Raw genomic sequence first — 25,759 nt, 5'->3', positions numbered from 1 at the left:
GATGCGACCGGCACGCGAAACGGAGCCCGAAACAGTAAATTACAGCCTGCTGTGTATTTTTGCAGGTTTAGGGTTTTGGCCCTAAACTGACCCTAATACCCCCAGGAGGTTCGGGGATGCAAGGGGACCGCTGTACAGGTGATCTGGCGCATTTTCAGGGCTGAAACCAGAGAATTCAGCGGCTGCAGATTCTCGCCAGGTTTTGCAAAGTGCCCGTAAAGTGCCCGTATGCTTCGGGAAAGTCAGTCAATGCGTGGGAATACTGACTGTGAAGGGTTCTAGTACAGTTATGCTGCCGAAATCAGGCTGGAACAGTGGAAATTCAGCCGAGTTTGTGCGGGGCAGCTTGTAGGGAACCACAACGTTTATTCCCTCTTTTGAACAATAAAGAAATACCGAAAGGGGCGCCTAAGTTAGGGGCCAATCTGGTGTCCGTCTACTCATACAGGTGCAATCTAGCAGCCTGTATCCCTCTCCCCTTTGTTGTGTCTTGAAAAAATACAGGTAAAATAGACGACTAATAATGGGTGAAAGCTAAATCAAGGTTTAGAGTAAAGTCTACCGCCCTTTTTGGATTGAATAGGCCAGTTTCATGGTTCCATCGACGGGATTAAATCACTTTTTCCCATAGAAGTGAGCCTTGGTCAGTTTTGGGCTTCAAGACACAGGGGATCATAGACCAGACACAGGGAATTGCAATTATGGCTGACAGACCAGATGATGTGAGTGAAGAGGTTTCCTCTTCACAGGGTCAACAGACACATGAAGTGGGTGAGTCCTCAAGACCACCACAGACAGATGACGATATATTCAGGACCCAGTTGGCTACTGCTGTGGCTATGTTCACACAAGTAATGCAGAATCCGAGGTTTTTAGCCTTTCTGCAACCTCCTGTTCCGTCTCAGCAAGTTGGGTCACTGGATCATATTCAAAAGCCTGTTAAGGCTCGAGCACAGGTGATTCATACCGCAGAGTCAATGGAAACACCTGTACACTTGACGGAGAACATGCAGTCTCCACAACCTATGCCTAAGGTGCAAGAATAGGTGGCTGAGATGCCAATCTTTCAAGCTGTACCAGTTCAGCCCGCCACTTTTCAGCAGCCTATAGCTGGTTCTAATGGGCAGGGAAGCAACCTACAGGCTATGCAACAGGTCTTCCCACCACCTTCAGTACACCCTGGCTATTTTGGAGGTGGATCGGTATTCCAGAGCATGGCTGGTCATGCACCTTGAAATCAATTTTACACGCCAGGAACAGTGTTTGGGGGTGCTCAAACGATGATGCCTAACCCCATGTACAGTGTCATGGGTATGCAACCAGGGTTTTGAGAGCACTCAAGGCCAATTTGGGATGCCACAAGCAAATTTTGGTATGGCTGGAATTACAAATCAGCAGCCAAATATGGCATTTCCAGGTCAAGTTAATAGCGGCCAAGGAACACAGATGAACCCTAATAGTGTTCCCATGTTTCAGTCACTTCCATATGACAATTTAACCCCGCTGGAGAGGCCAACTCCGTACAAAGAAGGTGGCAAAGGTGTGACATTCACGACCTTTACAGGGTTTGATGACAGGAAGAAGGCTCTTTCATTCCTCCAGCAATTTGACAAGGCCTATGCAGGGGGAAACTTTACAGAGGCTTCAAAGGTCCGCAAGGCAGCCACTTTCTTGACAGGGAATGCGGGACAATGGTGGACAACTTTATTGCTTCAAGGGCAAGCTCCGTCCACATGGATTTACTTCAAGCAGATTTTTGCAGCAGCATGGTTATCTGATGATTTCGAAGCAGATGTCATGACAGAATGGCACCAGCTAAATGCTGCCACTTGCAGAAATCTGGATGATTACAATCGGAAGTTTTGGAAAGCTCTACTTCCAGTAACTTCCTATAGGTTTGTGCCATTGACAGAACAGATTGAAAAATATTGTTGTGGCCTACCCAAAGGATTTAGAAAATACTGCACGCAGACAAAAGTCACTACTTTGACGCAGCTCATCGAGGTAGCAAACACTGGCAATGGTTTGCTCAAGGGAGAAGATTGTGAATTTAACACTGGCGTCAAGGCAGGATCAGACAAGAAAAATTCAGCCAAGAAGCACGTTCCCAATGAGGCTCCTAAAGGGACTCAGGAGTCAGCCAACGCAGGGAAAGATAAAGCTTCGGCTGAATCAGAAAAGGGACCAGCAAAGAAATGGAAAAGACGTTTTCCTCGCAAGTCTGAAGAGCAAAAGAAGGTCCTAAGAACAAAGAACAGATGCTTTATATGTGAGCAGCCTGGCCACATTGCTTACAATTGTCCTACAAAGAAAAGGCCAGCTGATTCTGATGACAAGGAAGACAGGAAAGGAAAGAAGCCCATGGCCGGTCTAGTGCCAGATATGGTGGGCGACAAGCCAAATTCAGATGCAAGTGAGCTTTGCAGAGCATGGGGAAAGGTCAGGGATCAAACAGTGCTTATCTTCTTTGATCCAGGTGCCAAAGCCAACTTTATTTCCCCAGAATTGGCTTCAAAGTTGGGAATCAGACCTGAAGAGATGGGGTATACAGCAGAGGCAGGTTTGGCATGTCTTGGCCATACAGAGGCTGTGACACCCATCATTGGAAAGTTGCGTCTACATATCCAGTCCTATGTAGATGCTGAAGAATTTTACATATGTAGACGCAACTTTCCAATGATGGGTGTCACAGCCTCTGTATGGCCAGGACATGCCAAACCTGCCTCTGCTGTATACCCCATCTCTTCAGGTCTGATTCCCAACTTTGAAGCCAATTCTGGGGAAATAAAGTTGGCTTTGGCACCTGGATCAAAGAAGATAAGCACTGTTTGATCCCTGACCTTTCCCCATGCTCTGCAAAGCTCACTTGCATCTGAATTTGGCTTGTCGCCCACCATATCTGGCACTAGACCGGCCATGGGCTTCTTTCCTTTCCTGTCTTCCTTGTCATCAGAATCAGCTGGCCTTTTCTTTGTAGGACAATAGTAAGCAATGTGGCCAGGCTGCTCACATATAAAGCATTTGTTCTCTGTCCTCAGGACCTTCTTTTGCTCTTCAGACTTGCGAGGAAAACGTCTTTTCCATTTCTTCGATGGTCCCTTTTCTGATTCAGCCGAAGCTTTATCTTTCCCTGCGTTGGCTGACTCCTGAGTCCCTTTAGGAGCCTCATTGGGAACGTGCTTCTTGGCTGAATTTTTCTTGCCTGATCCTGCCTTGACGCCAGTGTTAAATTCACAATCTTCTCCCTTGAGCAAACCATTGCCAGTGTTTGCTACCTCGATGAGCTGCGTCAAAGTAGTGACTTTTGTCTTCGTGCAGTATTTTCTCATCCTTTGGGTAGGCCACAACAGTATTTTTCAATCTGTTCTGTCAATGGCACAAACCTATAGGAAGTTACTGGAAGTAGAGCTTTCCAAAACTTCCGATTGTAATCATCCAGATTTCTGCAAGTGGCAGCATTTAGCTGGTGCCATTCTGTCATGACATCTGCTTCGAAATCATCAGATAACCATGCTGCTGCAAAAATCTGCTTGAAGTAAATCCATGTGGACGGAGCTTGCCCTTGAAGCAATAAAGTTGTCCACCATTGTCCCGCATTCCCTGTCAAGAAAGTGGCTGCCTTGCGGACCTTTGAAGCCTCTGTAAAGTTTCCCCCTGCATAGGCCTTGTCAAACTGCTGGAGGAATGAAAGAGCCTTCTTCCTGTCATCAAACCCTGTAAAGGTCGTGAATGTCACACCTTTGCCACCTTCTTTGTACGGAGTTGGCCTCTCCAGCGGCGTTAAATTGTTATATGGAAGTGACTGAAACATGGGAACACTATTAGGGTTCATCTGTGTTCCTTGGCCGCTATTAACTTGACCTGGAAATGCCATATTTGGCTGCTGATTTGTAATTTCAGCCATACCAAAATTTGCTTGTGGCATCCCAAATTGGCCTTGAGTGCTCTCAAAACCCTGGTTGCATACCCATGACACTGTACATGGGGTTAGGCATCATCGTTTGAGCACCCCCAAACACTGTTCCTGGCGTGTAAAATTGATTTCCAGGTGCATGACCAGCCATGCTCTGGAATACCGATCCACCTCCAAAATAGCCAGGGTGTACTGAAGGTGGTGGGAAGACCTGTTGCATAGCCTGTAGGTTGCTTCCCTGCCCATTAGAACCAGCTATAGGCTGCTGAAAAGTGGCGGGCTGAATTGGTACAGCTTGAAAGATTGGCATCTCAGCCACCTATTCTTGCACCTTAGGCATAGGTTGTGGAGACTGCATGTTCTCCGTCAAGTGTACAGGTGTTTCCATTGACTCTGCGGTATGAATCACCTGTGCTCGAGCCTTAACAGGCTTTTGAATATGATCCAGTGACCCAACTTGCTGAGACGGAACAGGAGGTTGCAGAAAGGCTAAAAACCTCGGATTCTGCATTACTTGTGTGAACATAGCCACAGCAGTAGCCAACTGGGTCCTGAATATATCGTCATCTGTCTGTGGTGGTCTTGAGGACTCACCCACTTCATGTGTCTGTTGACCATGTGAAGAGGAAACCTCTTCACTCACATCATCTGGTCTGTCAGCCATAATTGCAATTCCCTGTGTCTGGTCTATGATCCCCTGTGTCCTGAAGCCCAAAACTGACCAAGGCTCACTTCTATGGGAAAAAATGATTTTATCCCGTCGATGGAACCATGAAACCGGCCTATTCAATCCAAAAAGGGCGGTAGACTTTACTCTAAACCTTGATTTAGCTTTCACCCATTATTAGTCGTCTATTTTACCTGTACTTTTTCAAGACAAAACAAAGGGGAGAGGGATACAGGCTGCTAGATTGCACCTGTATGAGTAGACGGACACCAGATTGGCCCCTAACTTAGGCGCCCCTTTCGGTATTTCTTTATTGTTCAAAAGAGGGAATAAACGTTGTGGTTCCCTACAAGCTGCCCCGCACAAACTCGGCTGAATTTCCACTGTTCCAGCCTGATTTCGGCAGCATAACTGTACTAGAACCCTTCACAGTCAGTATTCCCACGCATTGACTGACTTTCCCGACGCATACGGACACTTTGCAAAACCTGGCGAGAATCTGCAGCATGCTGAATTCTCTGGTTTCAGCCCTGAAAATGCGCCAGATCACCTGTACAGCTGTCCCCTTGCATCCCCGAACCTCCTGGGGGATTAGCCGCTAGCTAATACAGTACCTGTGCAAGAGGCTCTTGCCTCGGCAATCGCGCATGAACCCACACAACTGTACATTGGTCAAATGAAGAGCCCACTAGAGGGGCATAACATACTGCCAAAGGGGAGAGAGAGGGCAGTGCGTAGCGTGCAGGGCATCACTCCTAGCACCGCACTGTGCATAAGAGGGAAAGCAAGCACTCCATAGCTCTTAACCTGTGACAAAACTGAAAATGAGGCTCTTTTCTCTTCAAATTCAGCGCCCCCTTCTCTTGCATGAGGAAAGTGCACCAGAAGGTGCCACTTGGCACATTTATAAGCATTTTCCCGTTTCGGGGTTGCCGTCTAAAAATATCCCAACCGGTTGCCCAATTGACTTCTCGGCAGAGTAAGAAAATGTTCCCCTTGTCATTCCGGAGGTAATGACGTCAACACATTTTCAGGTCCCAAATAGCAGTTCCCTAAATTTTAGGAGATGCTGCCATTGTATATTTCTAGGTCATCCGACCCTCTTTGTACACTGCGGCCACATCCAGAACTGAAATGTAGCCTCTGTAGCAAAGGATTCCACTTTGGCTAGTCAATGACCCCACTTTGGCTAACCATAGTCCTTGTCCAACCTTAGTGCTCTCTTGCCCTTAGGCCTGGACTCCCTCTGGACAGTTCCACACTAGCTATGCAATGCAGGGCAGTTAGATTTCCCGAGGGGTGTTTCCAAAAAGTGAAAGTAAATAGATAATAAGAAAGAAATCAACAAAAAAGATAGATAGTAGTCACACGCTGGTGACAAAAAGGGCGGTAGACTTTACTTTAAACCTTGATTTAGCTTTCACCCATTATTAGTCGTCTATTTTACCTGTACTTTTTCAAGACACAACAAAGGGGAGAGGATACAGGCTGCTAGATTGCACCTGTATGAGTAGACGGACACCAGATTGGCCCCTAACTTAGGTGCCCCTTTCGATATTTCTTTATTGTTCAAAAGAGGGAATAAACGTTGTGGTTCCCTACAAGCTGCCCCGCACAAACTCGGCTGAATTTCCACTGTTCCAGCCTGATTTCGGCAGCATAACTGTACTAGAAACCCTTCACAGTCAGTCAGTATTCCCACGCATTGACTGACTTTCCCGACGCATACGGGCACTTTGCAAAACCTGGCGAGAATCTGCAGCACGCTGAATTCTCTGTTTTCAGCCCTGAAAATGCGCCAGATCACCTGTACAACGGTCCCCTTGCATCCCCGAACCTCCTGGGGGTATTAGGGTCCGTTTAGGGCCAAAACCCTAAACCTGCAAAAATACACAGCAGGCTGTAATTTACTGTTTTGGGCTCCGTTTCGCGTGCCGGTCGCATCCATAGCAAGTCCTCGAGCTCCCGCACCTGTAGGGCTACTTGCCCTTTGAATCGGACGAGATTTCTGGCATGAAACCTCTCCGAATTCACCTGTACCTGCGGGGGGATTAGCCGCTAGCTAATCCAGTACCTGTGCAAGAGGCTCTTGCCTCGGCAATCGCGCATGAACCCACACAACTGTACATTGGTCAAATGAAGAGCCCACTAGAGGGGCATAACATACTGCCAAAGGGGAGAGAGAGGGCAGTGCGTGGCGTGCAGGGCATCACTCCTGGCACCGCACTGTGCATAAGAGGGAAAGCAAGCACTCCATAGCTCTTAACCTGTGACAAAACTGAAAATGAGGCTCTTTTCTCTTCAAATTCAGCGCCCCCTTCTCTTGCATGAGGAAAGTGCACCAGAAGGTGCCACTTGGCACATTTATAAGCATTTTCCCGTTTCGGGGTTGCCGTCTAAAAATATCCCAACCGGTTGCCCAGTTGACTTCACGGCAGAGTAAGAAAATGTTCCCCTTGTCATTCCGGAGGTAATGACGTCAACACATTTTCATGTCCCAAAATAGCTTTTTCCCTAAATTTTAGGAGATGCTTCCATTGTATCTTTCTCGGTCATCCGACCCTCTTTGTACACTGCGGCCACATCCAGAACTGAAATGTAGCCTCTGTAGCAAAGGATTCCACTTTGGCTAGTCAATGACCCCACTTTGGCTAACCATAGTCCTTGTCCAACCTTAGTGCTCTCTTGCCCTTAGGCCTGGACTCCCTCTGGACAGTTCCACACTAGCTATGCAATGCAGGGCAGTTAGATTTCTCGAGGGGTGTTTCCAAAAAGTGAAAGTAAATAGATAATAAGAAAGAAATCAACAAAAAGGATAGATAGTAGTCACACGCTGGTGGCATACCCCCTCTTGAAATCTCAAACGTCCTCGTTTGCATCTATGTCGTACATGCTTATTGTCAACACTGATGTATTCAACACCTATCGACACATATACGACACATACATGCTTACTGTCAACCCTAGTGTATTCAACACCTCGTCGACTCATGTATTGCCTGCGTGTGAACCCTGTCCCAATGACATAGTGGTAGCTTCGCACTCTGCCATTGCTTTGAGTCACTAACTTTCCAATGACAAAATGGTAGCTGCACATTTTGCCACTGTCTTATAGTACACCGTTGGATCCCGTAACACTTTCGAGCATACCCAAACCGACAGTTTAAGAATGCAGTTACACATGTACTCTTCAATAGAAGCAATCACTGTATCCTTGACAAACTGACAAGAAATACTCACTTCTATAGCACTAACCAAACTTTTGGACATTCCATAAGAGCAATTGCCAAACTGACAATCTGTACAGCTCTAACATTCATGTAACAGGTATTTCATTTGAGCTCACTTTAAATACCATGTACATCATTTGTTTCAGAAGCCATTGTCACACTGACAATCCATTTAGCCTTGAAACTCATGGGATCAAGGTAGGTTGCAAATCGAAGGCTTCAAGGTAAAGTGATAACACAGTTGGTGACTCTGCAAGTTCACCTTCTTCCATCCACTTAGCATCCATTGGTGGATAGTTTCTGAACTTTACCAAGTAACGCCTAGCAACCTTGCCTTTCACTTTCCTTTCTTTGTGTGCCAAAATCTGTTCAGGGACCAAGATCTCGTCAAGTTCCTTGACTTCCGGCTGATCTTCAGCTGGTATATCTTCTGGCACATCACCCACATAGGGTCTGAGAAGACTCACATGAAACGCATTGTGAATCTTCCAACTGTCAAGCAATTTCAGCCTATATGCAACATCACTGATTATGTCGCACACTTGAAAAGGCCCATAGTAACGCATGCTGAGCTTTGGAAACAGTCTTTCCTTGCCCTTCATCTTCTTTAACCTTGCCTTTTCAAAGCGTAAAAGCACCCAATCACCAAGTGAATATACCACTTCACGACGGTGACGATCAGCTGCTTTCTTTTGCTTTGCCTGAGTCCTTTCTAAGGCCACTTTGACCTTCTTGTACATTTCATCCATGTCTTGAACATACTTATCTGCTTCAAATATCTTGTCCTTTGTATGCAGTATGGGAGGAACTTTCTTGCCACCTTCAACTATCTCAAAGGGTGCCTTGCCAGTTGATGAATGCACTGTATTATTGTATGCATACTCCACCAATGGCAAATACTGCTCCCACTTTCCTTTATGCTCTGACACATAACACTTCAGCAGATCTAGGACAGTAGAATTTGCCTCTTTTGACTGCCCATCTGTTTGAGGATGAAATGACGAAGAGAATTTGAGCGTGGTGCCCATATTCTCAAACAAGCCTCTCCAGAACAAACTTGTCATGCGTGGATCACGGTCGCTAACAATCGACTGTGGCATGCCATGATACTTGAAAATATTGCTCATAAACAAGCGTGCCATCTGATCTGGCTTTATCTTCTTCCTGACAGGAATAAAATGAGCCTGTTTGCTGAATCTGCAAATAATGGTCCAAATACCATCGTTTCCTGTCTGCGTTCTCGGAAGATCAAAGATAAAATCCATAGCAATACTTTCCCATGGTTTATCTGGAATAGGTAGTGGTTGCAATAACCCTGGTGCCTTTTGCCTGTCAAACTTGACCTTTTGGCATATTAGGCATTCTCGCACAAAGGCATCCACATCTCTTCTCAATGTAGGCCAGTAGAAGAATGTCTCAACCGCTTTAACTGTAGCATCAATACCACGATGCCCTGCATACGGTGGGACATGACTCTCTTCCATAACTTTGCGTCGCAATGGCTTTGTGACACACAATCTGCCATGCATCATCATGACCCATCTTTGAGAAGATAGTGTTCATGACGTTGTCCATCCATTAGTTGCTCGAAGACCCTTGCAAAATCTTCATCATTTGCATACTGTTCTCTCATATCATCAAGTTCATGATGATAAGGAATCGACACAGCTGAAATTTGTGGCTTCCTTGACAAGGCATCAGCCACAACGTTCTTCTTGCCTTCCACATGCACAATCTGAAAATGGAACATGGACAAAATATTTGCCCATCACATATGCTTCTCAGATAACTTTGTCTGTGTCAAGAAGTATCGCAAGGTCTGATGATCCGTTTGGACAACGAAATCTGCACCTAGCAGGTAGTGTTTCCAACTTAAGAGCGCATGAATCACAGCCAGTAACTCTTTCTCATAGACCTGCATGGTCATCTCTGGCCCTTGCAAAATTCTGCTCTCATAGGCTACTACCCTGCCATCTTGCATTAGCACTGCACCAATGCTACTACCGCAGGCATCACACTGGACCACAAATGACTTCCTAAGATCTGGCAACACAATGACTAGATCCGAAGGCATCTTTTCCTTTAAGAGATTAAAAGCTGAAATCTCTTTTTGTGTCCATCTAAAGGTGACTGCCTTCTTTTGAAGAGCATGTAAAGGTGAAGCAATCACTTTTTCCCATAGAAGTGAGCCTTGGTCAGTTTTGGGCCTCAAGACACAGGGGATCATAGACCAGACACAGGGAATTGCAATTATGGCTGACAGACCAGATGATGTGAGTGAAGAGGTTTCCTCTTCACAGGGTCAACAGACACATGAAGTGGGTGAGTCCTCAAGACCACCACAGACAGATGACGATATATTCAGGACCCAGTTGGCTACTGCTGTGGCTATGTTCACACAAGTAATGCAGAATCCGAGGTTTTTAGCCTTTCTACAACCTCCTGTTCCGTCTCAGCAAGTTGGGTCACTGGATCATATTCAAAAGCCTGTTAAGGCTCGAGCACAGGTGATTCATACCGCAGAGTCAATGGAAACACCTGTACACTTGACAGAGAACATGCAGTCTCCACAACCTATGCCTAAGGTGCAAGAACAGGTGGCTGAGATGCCAGTCTTTCAAGCTGTACCAGTTCAGCCCGCCACTTTTCAGCAGCCTATAGCTGGTTCTAATGGGCAGGGAAGCAACCTACAGGCTATGCAACAGGTCTTCCCACCACCTTCAGTACACCCTGGCTATTTTGGAGGTGGATCGGTATTCCAGAGCATGGCTGGTCATGCACCTGGAAATCAATTTTACACGCCAGGAACAGTGTTTGGGGGTGCTCAAACGATGATGCCTAACCCCATGTACAGTGTCATGGGTATGCAACCAGGGTTTTGAGAGCACTCAAGGCCAATTTGGGATGCCACAAGCAAATTTTGGTATGGCTGGAATTACAAATCAGCAGCCAAATATGGCATTTCCAGGTCAAGTTAATAGCGGCCAAGGAACACAGATGAACCCTAATAGTGTTCCCATGTTTCAGTCACTTCCATATGACAATTTAACGCCGCTGGAGAGGCCAACTCCGTACAAAGAAGGTGGCAAAGGTGTGACATTCACGACCTTTACAGGGTTTGATGACAGGAAGAAGGCTCTTTCATTCCTCCAGCAGTTTGACAAGGCCTATGCAGGGGGAAACTTTACAGAGGCTTCAAAGGTCCGCAAGGCAGCCACTTTCTTGACAGGGAATGCGGGACAATGGTGGACAACTTTATTGCTTCAAGGGCAAGCTCCGTCCACATGGATTTACTTCAAGCAGATTTTTGCAGCAGCATGGTTATCTGATGATTTCGAAGCAGATGTCATGACAGAATGGCACCAGCTAAATGCTGCCACTTGCAGAAATCTGGATGATTACAATCGGAAGTTTTGGAAAGCTCTACTTCCAGTAACTTCCTATAGGTTTGTGCCATTGACAGAACAGATTGAAAAATACTGTTGTGGCCTACCCAAAGGATTTAGAAAATACTGCACGAAGACAAAAGTCACTACTTTGACGCAGCTCATCGAGGTAGCAAACACTGGCAATGGTTTGCTCAAGGGAGAAGATTGTGAATTTAACACTGGCGTCAAGGCAGGATCAGGCAAGAAAAATTCAGCCAAGAAGCACGTTCCCAATGAGGCTCCTAAAGGGACTCAGGAGTCAGCCAACGCAGGAAAGATAAAGCTTCGGCTGAATCAGAAAAGGGACCAGCGAAGAAATGGAAAAGACGTTTTCCTCGCAAGTCTGAAGAGCAAAAGAAGGTCCTGAGGACAGAGAACAAATGCTTTATATGTGAGCAGCCTGGCCACATTGCTTACTATTGTCCTACAAAGAAAAGGCCAGCTGATTCTGATGACAAGGAAGACAGGAAAGGAAAGAAGCCCATGGCCGGTCTAGTGCCAGATATGGTGGGCGACAAGCCAAATTCAGATGCAAGTGAGCTTTGCAGAGCATGGGGAAAGGTCAGGGATCAAACAGTGCTTATCTTCTTTGATCCAGGTGCCAAAGCCAACTTTATTTCCCCAGAATTGGCTTCAAAGTTGGGAATCAGACCTGAAGAGATGGGGTATACAGCAGAGGCAAGTTTGGCATGTCCTGGCCATACAGAGGCTGTGACACCCATCATTGGAAAGTTGCGTCTACATATCCAGTCCTATGTAGATGCTGAAGAATTTTACATCATGCCACTGGACGGATGTGATGTGTTGTTAGGTATTCCTTGGTTGTTTCGTGTACAGGGAATCATGGATGCCTACAACAAAAAGATCACTGTATAGAGCAGGGGAAAGACTCACATTCTGGATATAAAGCTTAAAGGGGAGTCTATTCCTACTGTATCAGCTTCTGCTATTACTTCTGTAATGAAAAAGCATCTTTCTGCGTACTTGGTTTTTGCACGTGAAGTGTCAGATTGTGATGAATCAAATTTATCTGTGCTAGATAAAGAAAGGTCAATGTTTTTACAACAGTATAGTGACTGTTTTTTCCGATTCATTACCGTCTCAATTACCGCCAGAGAGACCCGAGGACCATGCGATAGATTTGGTGCTAGGCAGTAGCCCACCAAATAAGCCTCCGTACAGGGTTAGTGCGGCTCAGCAGAAAGAGATAATGGGCCAAGTACAGGAGTTGTTAGAAAAGGGGCTGATTCAGCCCAGTTCATCTCCATTCTGTTCTCCAGTGTTGTTGGTGCAGAAAAAGGATGGCTCATGGCGTATGTGCATCGACTACCGTGCACTGAACAAGAATACCATCAAGAATAGGTTCCCTATACCTAGAATTGATGATATTATGGACAAATTAGAAGGAGCAGCTATGTTTAGCAGGATAGATCTAAAGAGTGGGTACCATCAGATCCGCATTAGATCAGAGGATGTGCACAAGACTGCTTTTAGAACAACGTTTGGCCTTTACAAATTTTTAGTGATGCCCTTTGGTCTCACAAATGCTCCTGCTACGTTCAATAGGATGATGGACAGAATTTTCCGTCCACACCAGCAGTTTGTTGGTACATTCTTTGATGACATGATAGTCTACTCAAAGAATGAAGAGGAGCATAGGCATCACTTGGCCATTGTGTTCAAAGAGCTACGTAGTCATAGGTTGTTCATCAATGCAAAGAAAAGTGAGTTTTTTCTGGAAGAGATTCACTTTCTGGGACACATTGTCTCAAAGGATGGTGTCAGAATGGATCCTGCAAAAGTTGAAGCGATCAAGTCATGGCCAAATTTGAAGTCATATCACTAGGAAAGGTATTCTAAGTGATCAAGCAGGCGAGTTGTCACAAACTGGTGACGTGGTACCTCCCTAAGTTGTCCTAACTTATGGCTAAGTGACGAGGGGACCCCTAAGGACACAAGGAACTTAAAGCAAATGGCTGGCGTACAGAATCCCACATATAGCGCTGACTGTATGGATCTCCGCAATTCGCGCTGACTGTTCGTACGGCCTGCCGGAAATTGCACTGACAGCTTTTTGCAGACTTTGACGCCAAGTTGCTTTTGAACACTAACTCCTTTTGAGTTAGTGCTTTGTTACCATCTACATGTGGTAGTGATGTGTGTGAACACACTAGGACCGCCGGGGCATTTTTTCCCTCTTTAGGAGGTTTTTTTCCCCCGTGCATTGTATATACGCCCATCACTCTAGGGCTATCTATCTTTCCATTGCACACTAAGTAACATACTCTCTATTGTGTGCCTTGAGCTTCCTTCGTCTTCTCCAAGCTGTGTGTGTTTCTCTTCAACCCTAATTCCAACAATTGGTATCAGAGCAGGTCACGTCCTCCCGGGCTTAGTCGCCAGCTGCTCCAGCACACGCCTGCTCACTTTCTCCGATTTCAGTGAGCTTTGGCGAGCGTTCGCAGGTCGACAAATATTTTGGGGGAGCTCGAAGAGCTTGGTCTGCTCAGAATTTTGATTTGGGCTCATTTCGGCCTCCGTTTCCACTACGGGCAGTACTGCACAGGCTATTTCGTCATTTTGTGCAGATTTTCTGTCAATGCCGTTTTCTGCATAACAGGTGCCTTATAGTCTTCTACGGTTTGTGCTATATAGCACAAGTTGTTCCCGCTCCATTTCTCCTATTTTCGGGCAGTTTTCACATCAGGTGCAGCATTTACCATGGCTGACAACAACAACACAGATGTGTTCAAGATGTTTGCTGCTGAGGACAGGTTGGATGGGGACAACTACCCTATGTGGGCTTATATGATGCAACACGTTCTTGTGTCAAAAGTGTCTGGAACATTGTGCAGGGCATTGATGTACGTCCTGGTTCTGAAGATGTAGGCGATATTGAGGATGTTGCAGGTCTTGCTGCAAGGATTGCAGCTGTTAGAGTTGTTTTGCCTACAGCAGAACAAGCTCGTTGGGATGTTAAGGATGCGCAGGCTCATGCATTGATTGCGTTGTCTGTGAAGCGCACCATTATTCCTCACATCCGTTCAGCAAAATCTGCAAAACAGGCTTGGGATATTCTAGCAGGTCTTTATGCAAGCCGCAATGAGGCTAAAATTGCTTTGCTGCGTAAAGAGCTAGAGTCGAAGATTATGCATGAGGAAGATGATATGGACACTTTCCTTGCTAGTGTCAAGGATATCAATGAGCAACTCATTTCTGCAGGTGAAGTCATTTCTGACAGTTCCCTTGTGCAGACTGTTCTTGATGCCTTACCAGATTCCTACCAGACTTTTGCTAGTACTTGGAGACTGATGACCCAAGGAAATCCTGAAGTTGTCAAGTTTGATGCATTATGCACATTGCTGTTGCAAGAGTCACTTTCTAGAAAAAACAGGACTAGGCAGCGTGCAGTAACAGGCTTTTATTGCTTCTCAAAGAAAGGGTGGTAACAGTAATGCAGCCACTTCTTATGGTTCTGCTGCGAGTGGCAAAATTTCTGTTCCTAATGCTTCTGCTGGCAGCACTTCGTCTGGCAATTCTGGTGATAAGGCAAAAAGAAAATGCGTTGCCATTATTGTAAAGCCAATGATCACTTGATCAAGTCGTGTCCTAAATTGAAGGCCAAAGAGGCTAAGAAGAAAGAGGGTGGTTCCACTGCAAATGCTGGTTCCACTACAAATGCAGCCATTGTTGAGTCTTCTGTGAAAGGAGATTGTGATGCTGATGTTGATGCAGAATGGGCTTTTAGCGCAGAGTGCACTTACAATCCTGCTGTCCATGATGCATGCTTGTCAGTTGCTGCAGATTCACATGTGTGGTATTTCGACAGTGGTGCTACAAAGCACATTACCTCACATCATGAATTGTTTACCTCTCTCGAGTCTGTCCCTCATGGGAATTCAGTCACTTGTGCCAACAACGCCTCTTATCCAGTTCAGGGAGTTGGAAAGATTGTGCCACTGCTACTAATGGCAGTCCTTCACACTTGTTGATGCACTTTATGTACCTGGGATCAAGAAGAATCTATTGTCTGTATCCGCACTTGCTAGACTTGGACTTGTAGTCAAATTTGTGGATGACAGATGTACAGTTCATGATCTCAGTTTTGGTGATGAAATTGTTGCATCTGGGCTTTTGTGCCGTGGGCTGTATAAGCTCACTTTGTATGACAATGTGGACAAAATTTTGCAAATGCTGTTGCAGATTCAAGGGCTATTTTCAGATGCAAAACTTTGGCATGCACGTTTTGGTCATCTGAATTTTGCCAGTTTGCTGCGTTTGCAGAAATCTGATATGGTTGCTTCTTTGCCTCCTCTTGAAGCACCTATCAAACATGTTTGTGAAGGCTGTATTCTGGGTAAAATGCAGCGTTCTAAGTTTCCAAAGGATGGTTCAGTTAGGGCCCACATGCAGGTTGCAGCTTGTGCATAGTGACGTTTGTGGCCCATGCAAACTCCGTCCTTGGGCAATTACCTGTACTTCGTGACTTTCATTGATGATTACTCCAGGCATGCGTGGGTATTTCCGCTTAAAGCGAAGTCCGAAGTTTTTATGTGCTTCAAACAATTTTTGGCTATGGCTGAAAATGTCTCAAAATGTACTATGGGCACCCTCCGTTCCGATCGAGGGGGGGAGTATATGTCTCATGAATTTAATGCATTTCTGGCTAGTCGTGGGATAAAACACCAATGTACAGTGCCTTATACACCTCAGCAAAATGGTGTTGCTGAGAGGAAAAACAGGTCACTAACGGAAATGGCACGATGTATGGTCAAAAGTCAAGCTTTGCCGCATTCTTTTTGGCTTGAGGCCATCATGTGTGCCACTTATGTACTTAACAGGTGTCCTACGAAAGCTTTGCAGTCTATTACTCCATATGAAGCATGGCATGATAGAAAACCTTCTATTGAGCACATGCGTGTTTTTGGCTGTTTGGCATATGCTTTGGTGCCACAAGTGCAGCGCAGAATTGGATGATAAGGCTGTCAAATGTATTTTTGTTGGTTATAGTGCTGAAAGCAAAGGTTACAGGTTGTATCATCCGCAAACAAAACGTATTTTGGTTTCACGGGATGTAGTGTTTGTGAAGATTCTGTTCAACCCTTGCTGTCATGTACTAGAGACAGTAATGTAAGCTCACAGGACATTTATGACACTTTGTTGCCTCTTTTCAGTGGTGGAAATACGAATGTAAGTTCCAATGAGGCAAATGTACAGCCTATGGGGGTTTCTGAAATGTTTTAGAACAGCCTATTACTGATGCAGATGTACATGATGTACTTGATGAGGAAAGGGCTGAAAATGAGCAGGCTAGAGTATGCCAAAATGGCTGTGCACACTTTGCGTGACAGTAAATTGGATGCACCTTTATCTAGTCGTACTCGTTCAGGCTCTCGCCATGCATCTTATGCATCAGATTGTTATGCTTTGGCTGTGTCTAGTTTACATGATGTTGAGGAGCCTCTGTCTTTTGATGAAGCACAGAATTCAGAAAATTGGATTGCTGCCATGAAATCAGAATATGATGCACTTATAGAGAATGACACATGGACTTTATGTGATTTGCCTCCTGGCAAAAAGGCCATTGGTACGAAGTGGGTTTACAAGTTGAAACGCAAGCCGGATGTGAGATCGATCGCCATAAGGCTCGACTTGTTGCAAGGGTTATGCACAACAAAAAGCATAGATTATGAAGAGACTTTTGCTCCCACTTGTCGTATGACTACTGTGCGTTTTCTATGTGCATTGGCAGCTCATTTTGGTTGGGATGTACATCAATCAGACATTGTTACTGCTTTCTTGAATGGTGACATATTTGAGGAAGTTTATGTAACGCAGCCTCGCGTTTTGTCATAAAAGGACAAGAGGACAAAGTGTGCAAATGTAAGAAGGCTTTGTATGGGTTGAAGCAATCTCCTCGTGCTTGGTATGAGAAAGCTGACACTCATTTGGTTAAACGAGGCTTTCGTAACAGTCCAACAGAAAGCACATTGTATGTAAAGCGTGAGGATGATGTATTTCTCATTGTGGTTCTTTATGTTGATGATTTGCTGATCACTGGACCAAATGAGAGACATATTGCTGAATTTAAGGCTGATTTGAATGCTACTTTCAAGATGAAAGATTTGGGGCTGTTGCATCATTACTTGGGTATACAGTTAAGCATGTGATGGTGGTATTGCCTTGTGTCAGAAAAGTTACATAGAGACATTGCTATGTAAGTTTGGACTTGAGGATTGCAAACCTATTGCCACTCCCATGGAAACAGGTTTGAAGTTGAGTCTACATGATGCTGGCGATCCTGCTGATGTCACTCTTTACCAAACTGCTGTTGGCTGCCTCATTTATGTATGCAACACGAGGCCAGATATTCAGTTTGCAGTCTCGCAGGTCAGCAGATTTATGCATAGCCCAGGGTCTAAGCATTGGCAGGCTGTCAAGAGGATTTTCCGCTACCTTAGTGGCACTTTACATCTTGGCTTGTTTTATCCCAAGGGGGATCATTGCCGCCAGACTTACATGCTTTTTCGGACTCAGATTGGGCTGGTTGTTTTGACACGCGAGTGTCCACAAGTGGTTTTTGTTTCATGCTTGGCAGTTCATGTATATCATGGTTGAGCAAGAAGCAACCTACTGTGGCCACTTCGAGTTGTGAGGCTGAGTACAGGGCAGTCTTCACAGCTACGGTTGAGTGTGTATGGCTCAGACGCCTTATGGCTGACTTGGTGTTGGACAGGACACTGCCAACACTATCTACACTGACAGTCAGAGCGCATTGGCAGTTGCGAGGAACCCAGTTTTTCATGCTCGCACAAAGCACATTGAGGTGCATTACCACTATGTCAGGGAGAGGCTCTCAGCAGGAGAGATCAGCTTGGCTTATGTGCCAACACAGGACAACCTTGCAAATCTTTTCACAAAGGCATTGTCTCGTGAGAAGCTTGAAGCTTTCCGCAAAGCTTTGGGCTTACTCCCCTTTGTGGACTGATCCTGTCCTCAGGGCATGGCACTTCCCTTTACTCATGTGCCAGCTCTCGTTCACCGCATCACTCCAGGGGGGATTTGTTACCATATACATGTGGTAGTGATGTGTGTGAACACACTAGGACCGCCGGGGCATTTTTTCCCTCTTTAGGAGGTTTTTTTCCCCCGTGCATTGTATATACGCCCATCACTCTAGGGCTATCTATCTTTCCATTGCACACTAAGTAACATACTCTCTATTGTGTGCCTTGAGCTTCCTTCGTCTTCTCCAAGCTGTGTGTGTTTCTCTTCAACCCTAATTCCAACATGCTTTTGGGGCTTTGCTTTTGGGCATCCCTTACCTTCAAATAAGTGGGCAAGGCCTCACTTCTCAGAGCATTTGGACGCAGAGTCTGAGAGTGAGCACCTACCCACTCTCTTGTACTTTGAACACAGATTAATACAAAAAGAAATATGGAAAGGGGGTCTTTGGGACCAATACCTCTTGGCACGGAACTACGCCTGGCCGTGTCGACCTAATTGTGGATTGTAAATTGTCTCGAAGTGATCTCTGTTATGTCGCGGTAGAATCTTGACTTGATGTGTCCAAGTTTGTTACAGTGGTATCAAAGCGCGGCCAATTTCTCTTCTACCGGAAAATCCGATCCTTTACTTGCGGCACTTGTGGATTCCAACAGAAATCAATCGACTTCTTCTGCATCTGCGAATGCGGGAGAAGATCACGGAGAAGATTCTATGAGCAATCAGAGGAAGAGTACGGCCTACTCAGTTCGAGATTGAAAAGATGGGACATCGACAATTGGTTGACGAGGCAACAAAGCAGATGATTAAAATTGCGAAGGATCCAAAATTTGCAAAATTTTGCCCCAACAATCCTCGCAGAAGTACACACCCAGTGGTGGCAGAAGGCCACAAAGCCACCCATCAAACAGGCACTCAAGAAACCTCCTTCTCCAAGGATGTTTACAAAGCAAGAATTAGAAGAGGTGGTTCACACACAGATTACCGACTTTTGGACGCAAACAAAAAATCCAAAAAGCACGATAAAAAGCATAAGAAAGGAATGGACTTCCGGGTTGTTTGGGTCATCAATCTTCTTTTGCATCGGCGAGAAAGCAGAAGAAGCATGTACGATTTGAAGGACTACCCAGGTTCTTCTTCTTCTGACAGTCCTAGCTCTCCTGACTTGAGCGAAGAAGACAGAAAAGGCAAAAAGCGAAGCAAAAAGCAAAGCTTTGAAAAGGGCAAGAAAAGGCGAAGAAGCGTAAATTTCGCCCAGTTTTTGACAGTCCTATAGGGGACTCCTCCTCAGACAATTTGGACTCCGACGATCACATGTTTTATGCAAAGAAGAAGCATTTCCATAAAGCCAACCAATATGACTTCCTCGAAGATAAAAGCAAGAAAGTAAGAGAATTCAAAGAAGGTGGACAATCAATTAAGTTTGACTCTTTTTCTGGATTTCGAGATGCTCCCAAGGGCTTTGGCCTTCATACAGCAGTTTGATATAGCTTTCTCTAGAGGGCATTACTCAAAGCACTCCAAGATTCGGAGGGCTACATCTTTCTTCAAGGGAAATGCTCGAACATGGTGGTCCACCCTTCTATTGAGAAAGGAAGCTCCAGTTAAATGGTTGAAGTTTAAGAGGCTTTTAATTTCTTCTTGGCTGACTCGGGAGTATGAACGAGATATACGAACTGCTTGAAATCATCTTCGAATGACCAAGGGAGATTCTTTGGACGCTTATTGCGATAGATTTCGGAGCTCTTTTCTACCAGCCTCTTCATTTAAGAAGGTCTCGTTCAAAGAACAGATTGAGCGGTTTTGCTGCGAACTTCCTACACAGATCCGAGACTACTGCTTGGAACAAAAGTCAAATTCTATTCAAGAATTGATGGGTCATCCGAAACGGGGTTTTGCCACACATTCGAGCAATCTGACTTACCCCACTGATGAGATCGGAGAACCCAACAGACTTCTAATAATGTAAGTAGAAAGAGGAAGAGTTCCCAAGAAAAGAAAGACAAGGATTCACGACCCCGACTCACTCTTTGAGAGAGGGCCAACTACATCAAAGAGGGGAAGTGTTTTGGATGCGGGGAACATGGGCACGTCTCCACGAAGTGCCCTAAAAAGGCACAGCAAGAACAGAATGAAGACAGGTCAGAGAGTTCAAGAGCAACTGAGGAACATGGTAGAAAAGGCAAGATGAAAGCAGGACTGGTTCCAAATTGCATGGATACTCACCCAAGCACGATTGATGAAAGTAAAGAACTTTGCCGAGCTTGGGGCAAAGTGAAAGATCAAGAAGCTGTCCCGAACTGCTGACGTGTCAAAGCCTTGAAGAATGGAGCCAACTTGCAGATGCCGGCCAAGGGGCCTATACCCTAAGAAAAACAAGTAACAGAAGAAGAAGTCCTACCAACTTATGGGGACCCCGTCCGAGGGGGCCCCAAGTGACATAACGGATTAAAATAAAGCAGGACCTAACACAAAGGCTTGCGCATGAGCTGATGACGTGGCAGTTGTACGAACACTGCAGATTTTTTGATGGTTGATGACGTGGCAGACTGTACGGATCTCCACGTTTTGCGCTGACTCTTGACGTGGCAAATGTACGGATTTCCGTGATTTACGATGGCAGCCTTTTGGCATTGCTTTTGAACCAGAAGCTTTTTGAGTTTGAAGGCTTTTCATGTAAACTGCTTTTCATAGGCCAAAGGCCTTTAAATATGTGCTAAGGGCTCATTCTTGGCATGCCTCCTAGAGAAGGTGCAAAGTCTGGAGTACCGGCTTGTACTGAGTTGATGCGATATAAAGAAATACTGAAAGGGGCGCCAAGGTTTGGGGCCAATACTCTCTGGGGTGGAATTCCGCCACTCCATGTCGCGTGTCGTCTCTCTTTTTCAGTTCAGTTGTTATTTGTAGTGCTTAAAGTTGTTCAATCTGTTCTTTTCTATTGGCACACGGTGCCCGTCTTGTGACAACGGTATTAGAGCATCAGTCATGTGCTTCTCTGAAAGCATCCCGGTCCTACCAAAGAGGAGACAAAGAAAACCAAAGACTGATGGAATTTTATTTTAAGTATCTTCGGCCCCCGACCCCGGGCTTATATTTATTTGAAGTATCTTCGGCCCTCGACCCCCGCACTTATTCGCCACTCCCACCCTTCATAAATCGCACATCAGGCGCGCTTCCGTCTTCACCGCTCATGTCTTACAGGGCATAAGCCAAAAACATCATCACTTGCAAGAGGACTTAAGATTTGTTTCGAGTCACTATTTTTCTCAAAGCAGTGCCAAGCAGATGTTGATGTCTATGGCTACCAAGATGCACACTTCCAAGGACTTGGCAAGCTTTCAAGAAAAACTTTGCCCAAAGTTATATGGTTTCTGACATCTTCCTTTGGAGTGCAACTTCTGGCAGAGTGGGATATCCTGAAATGCTTGCCATGGAAACCCTAGCAGATTATAACTTAAAATTCCTCCACATCTCTTTGTAGATGTCTTCTCACGAGCAGATGACCTTGGAGGTCCAGTGTGATTGCTATCTTGGGACTACCATCGCCGCCAAAGAAAACACTGTCTGTCCAAGAGCTGATGGACCATGCTGTGCTCGGCTACGACCTTATGGAATGAACCTAACCCTAATTTTTGGTGCAGGTTTTAGGATGGAAAGTCATTCGACTTTTTGAGCTCGATTGATGTTGAGAATGCTTTTTAAGTTTGAAAAATGTTTGAGAACTTGTTTGGTAATCTTGTTGGAATTTGTTTGAAATGGATGGTATCGGTTTTGAACATGTTTTGGTACCAATTTGAAATGTTTGACTTTGGTTTTACTACCATTGATTCATGATTTTACTCCGGGTGGAGAAGTGAAATACTGTTTTGGTATTGTTTGAACCTCGGAACGACGTAGGCCGATGCTTGGGGAGCGTTTCGTTCTATGTTTGAAAACCTCGGAACAACGTAGGCCGTTGTCTGGGGCAGCGTTCCGTTGTATGCTAGAAAACCTTCGAACCACGCAGGTTGGTGCCTGGGGAACGTGATGGGAACCATGAAACCGGCCTGTAACCTTACTAAAGGGCGGTAAAATTAGGCTTTCACCCAATCTATACGTGTTTCACTTTACCTGTACTTTGACACAAAGTAATTTCACGAATAGCGTGACTGGAATCCACAACTTGGTAGCTATAGTGCTCCTAAGTAGACAATGACACCTTGTTGGCCCCAAAGCTTGGCGCCCCTTTTGGTATTTCTTTATTCCAATTGAACTTGGAGGAAAACCTGTAATCTTCTACAAGCTGTCCCACTTTTATTGGGCTGCAAATTTCCTACTCTAGTCAAATTTCGGCAGCATAACGACAATAGAAGGCTTCAGAGACAAAATCGCCATGTAGCAAATGCCTTTCTACGCACATTAGAGCGCTTTTACAAACCTGGCGAGAAAATACAGCACGCTAAATTCTCTGTTTTTAGCCTTTGAAATGCACTAGAACACCTATTTAGCAGTTCCCTAGCTTCCCCGAAGCTCCTTGGACTTTTAGGCATAAAAAAGGGTCAAAACCCTAAGCCTGCAAAAATTACAGCAACCTATAATTCTCTGTTTTGAGCTACGTTTTGCGTGCCGAACGCACCTGTAGGTAGCCATTGAGATCTTGCAGGTGTAGGGATACTTGCTCTTTGATTTAAATGAGATTTCTTGCGAGAAATCTCTCTAAATCAACCTGTACTTGCTCTAGATTAGCAGTTAGCTAATCCGATACCTGTGCAAGAGGCTCTTGCCTCGGTAATCAAGCATAAATTTCGCCAGATGAATAGCCCTTGAGCTCGGCATCACGATTCTGTATTCAAAACGGGAGAGAGGTGCACGAGAGCGGAATCGTTGTGCTACATAAGACAGAGGAGAAGCCAAGCTTTCCATTAAAGTTGTGATCACCTGCACACTCTACTCACACATACACAATAGCTCACAATGAACTTAAATCAACCTCTTCTCTTGTTGAAATCGATTTTGGCCGCTCCCCTTGCTGAGGTGTCCGTGAAAATGGCTCACAGACTGCCAAGTGTCCATTTTGTCCATTTGGTTTAAATTCCTAGTACCCACCAACTTACGAAGTCTCGCCAAGGGCCCCAATGACTAACTGAGCCTAGCCTCCCTTTTACTAGTCAGATTTCAGTGTTGATCGGCTCAGTCGTCTCGTGGCTGCCTAGCCTTGACTCTTGCGGGTGAAACTCTCGGCCATCAATCGTTTCACACTGGCCATGCAATGTTCGGGTATAGTGATTTCAAAAAGAGTCCCAAAAATTAAATAAAAATCAAAGGAAGGAAACCAACATATAAGTTAGTGTTTGTCACAATCTCGTGAAATCCCGTGCTGGGACTTTGCTTTTCTTCATCTCCCTGTAGACTAAGAGTTAGAGGAGTGTTGTCTCTATCGGATTCATTGCAAGAACCCATGTGCTGCAGAAAAGGATCGGATCCTTCAGAGAAGAAGAATCGTCTGAGCTTTGATATCACTGTTACAGGCTTGGACACTCCAAGCGAGAAATCAATCGCAACACACAAATAAAAATTGCAAATAACAGAACTTGGATAGAGAGAGACAGAAGAGGAGAGTCCACATGGAACATCGGAGTTCCATCCCTAGAGCCTTACTTGTGCCCCACAATTCAGCAAAAGGCAGACTAAGCATCTTTAAAATACTATTTTGCCTATAAAGCCGAGCCAAGATGTCAAAGAGCAATGAAGTCCAAGAGAAAATGCCCCAATAGGGGTGATGGAAACACAGATAAGGTGGCTAGCAATGAATTACACTACTATTCTAACTCCATTTCTAGGGGATGGGCGATACACCCACAAGAAACAGGACCCTAGAACACTAGCACACCACATTGCCATGAGTAAAATCACTTATACAACAATTCTGTCTCTTCAAGGTGTTCTTACATCCAATGGTATGCCCCAAATGGCATAACTGATACACTAAACAGATATCGTTATAATAGCTGCCTGATCTGCATTGTGTACCTTGCACAAACTCACACTGGTCTAAAAAGCCTAAACTTTGTACATATCATAGCTTATGAAAGCTTGAGCTCTATTTCTGACCATCATAAACAAAACACACAAGCTTTGATAATTAAACATACACTTCAAGCAAATGGAGATCACTGATATTGACGAGAGTTATCTACGTTGAGTGAAAACAAATTTTTCAATGCTTTGATTCAATAAAACAATGCAATAATATATCTGTTCAGGATTTTCATATGTAACATGGATACACTATCTAATAAGCAACTCTTTTGCTTTGCCCAATCTAAAGACAAAGCATAAGAATTTGCAATACATCCAACAAAAGGTACATGAGTCAATCCGTACTGAAGCCTTGACAGTACCACAAACATCAAACTCTTACCTCATCTGTTATTCGCATCTTATTTGGAGGATTGGAGTAGACTTTATGTACTCCATTGGTGACAGAAATAATTTCCCCAGGTTTCTCCGTAAACCAGTGCATCTGATCTTCATTTGAGTTGCCTTCACTGTGTTTTTGCACCTCACTTATGCCGTTCGGTGTCTCGGACTGTTTAGATTTATCCTGCTGAAATGGGACCACAAACCTTTTCAGCTTCTCAAAGAAAGACCCATTTTGATTGCCTTGAGCAGCCTTTAGAGCAGCTTCACTTGGACTAAAATACTCGAAACCATCCAATCCGACACAACAAACTGCTTGCGAAGACCTGATTGCGAATGCTGTTGAGACAGAAGCAGTAAACCTCAAAGGTCTTCTGTCCTTATTAGTGAGCGTAAGAGCAGATGCAAGTCCTTGATTAGTAAGGGTAATAATGTTATGTAGCTGAAGTGACAGTCATCTCGATTTTCATTGGCACACCTTAGAGTCACCTGCATGGTTCACCATGTACCTTTTGTAAATCACTAACCCAGAGAGGAAGAGAACACAGTAGAAACCCTCAGACTGCAAGAATAATGGCAACACACACGCAATGAAACAATTTTAAGTTGAGACATAGAACAACTCTAGTATTTGCATCCTATGAGCAGCTTTGAGATTCACATGATAGTCTTTGCCACTTAATAACAAATAAAGTCATCAGCAATAATTCATATTATTTATTTTTATTATTTTTTGTGTTGAAAAGATCCTTCTATGAGTTTTGAAATTGTCTAATGTGCTACATCTCCCCTAGCAAGAAGGTAAACAGTACAAAAGAAAAAAAGGGGAGAACTTGTTAAAGGGAGCCTCAATGTATTTGACATAATTTATTTGAGTTGCATAGGGCAACTTTCTGTGGGAAATATATAAGGGCCTTGGGCCTCTTACTTTGTATCTAACTGATCAAGTTGATTGGAGCTCTCTCTCTCTCTCTCTCTCTCTCTCTTCTCTCTCTCTCTCTCTCTCTCTCTCCTCTCCCTCTCTCTCTCTCTCCGTGCATGTCCGGGGCCGAATGTGTGTCACATCTATGCTTCCGCACGCTATTCTGACATGGTATCAGAAGTCTTTGGCTTGTGA

At 44.8% G+C, this 25,759-nt stretch overlaps 1 pseudogene across 1 annotated transcript in view; it reads right to left on the bottom strand.

Moving 5' to 3' along the window:
* The window catches only part of LOC147417128 (uncharacterized), a 33,457-nt pseudogene extending 8,320 nt beyond the window's left edge, over window positions 1–25,137 (bottom strand). The window contains exon 1 of the transcript XR_015187424.1: window positions 24,644–25,137. The product of XR_015187424.1 is annotated as an uncharacterized LOC147417128 (transcript). The remainder of the gene's footprint in view (window positions 1–24,643) is intronic.
* Window positions 25,138–25,759: the final 622 nt, after the last annotated feature.

This window comes from Adiantum capillus-veneris, unplaced genomic scaffold (assembly GCF_014529385.1).
Source record: "Adiantum capillus-veneris isolate H3 unplaced genomic scaffold, ASM1452938v2 Hic_scaffold_325, whole genome shotgun sequence".
Taxonomy (NCBI): domain Eukaryota; kingdom Viridiplantae; phylum Streptophyta; class Polypodiopsida; order Polypodiales; family Pteridaceae; genus Adiantum; species Adiantum capillus-veneris.
Note: the sequence above shows the minus strand (reverse complement) of the source record. Positions and strands in the feature narration are given on the sequence as shown.